Raw genomic sequence first — 624 nt, forward strand, 5'->3', positions numbered from 1 at the left:
GTGTGTAACAGGAGCGCCCTCTGCTGGAGCCCCTGCAGACACGCGGGACGCGCCCCATGTGTTCATGTGTAACAAGCTCTGCTGAAATACTTCACAACTAGAGACTACGGTGTCACTCAGGGGTCAATAAAACACCTCAGAGACTTTTTTCTTTCATTTTCTTTATTTAAAACTTGATTAAAAACAATTTAAAACTTTATTAAAAACACCTGAGGAGCAGCTGAACAGTTTAACAAGAGATATAAATATATTATAGTCAGTGTACCGATACGTGTTTTATCAAAACTACATCAGCAGCACCCTCCTGTGTTTGCACACAGAAGTTCATCATTCGTAAACATCACAGGCGATGACATCACACATAATGAAACAGATGGAACATAAATAAAGATGGAGTCTGTAATATGTGAAAAATGGTGTCAATATAAATAACAGCTGTGAATGTCGTCTTTATGAGAACTCGAGGAACAGCAAACAGATTGAAAACGGCTAATGAAGGAAAAACACCTGAACAGGTCGCTCGCACACACACACACAAACACACACACACACACACACTGTGTGTCTGAACACCTCTGCTTTTCAGGACGTTGTGCGGACTCACGTTGTAGAATGAAAAGGTCC

Source organism: Semicossyphus pulcher, unplaced genomic scaffold (assembly GCF_022749685.1).
Source record: "Semicossyphus pulcher isolate SPU_LCO1_2020_fin unplaced genomic scaffold, fSemPul1.0.p SCAF_30, whole genome shotgun sequence".
NCBI classification, from domain to species: Eukaryota; Metazoa; Chordata; class Actinopteri; order Labriformes; family Labridae; genus Semicossyphus; species Semicossyphus pulcher.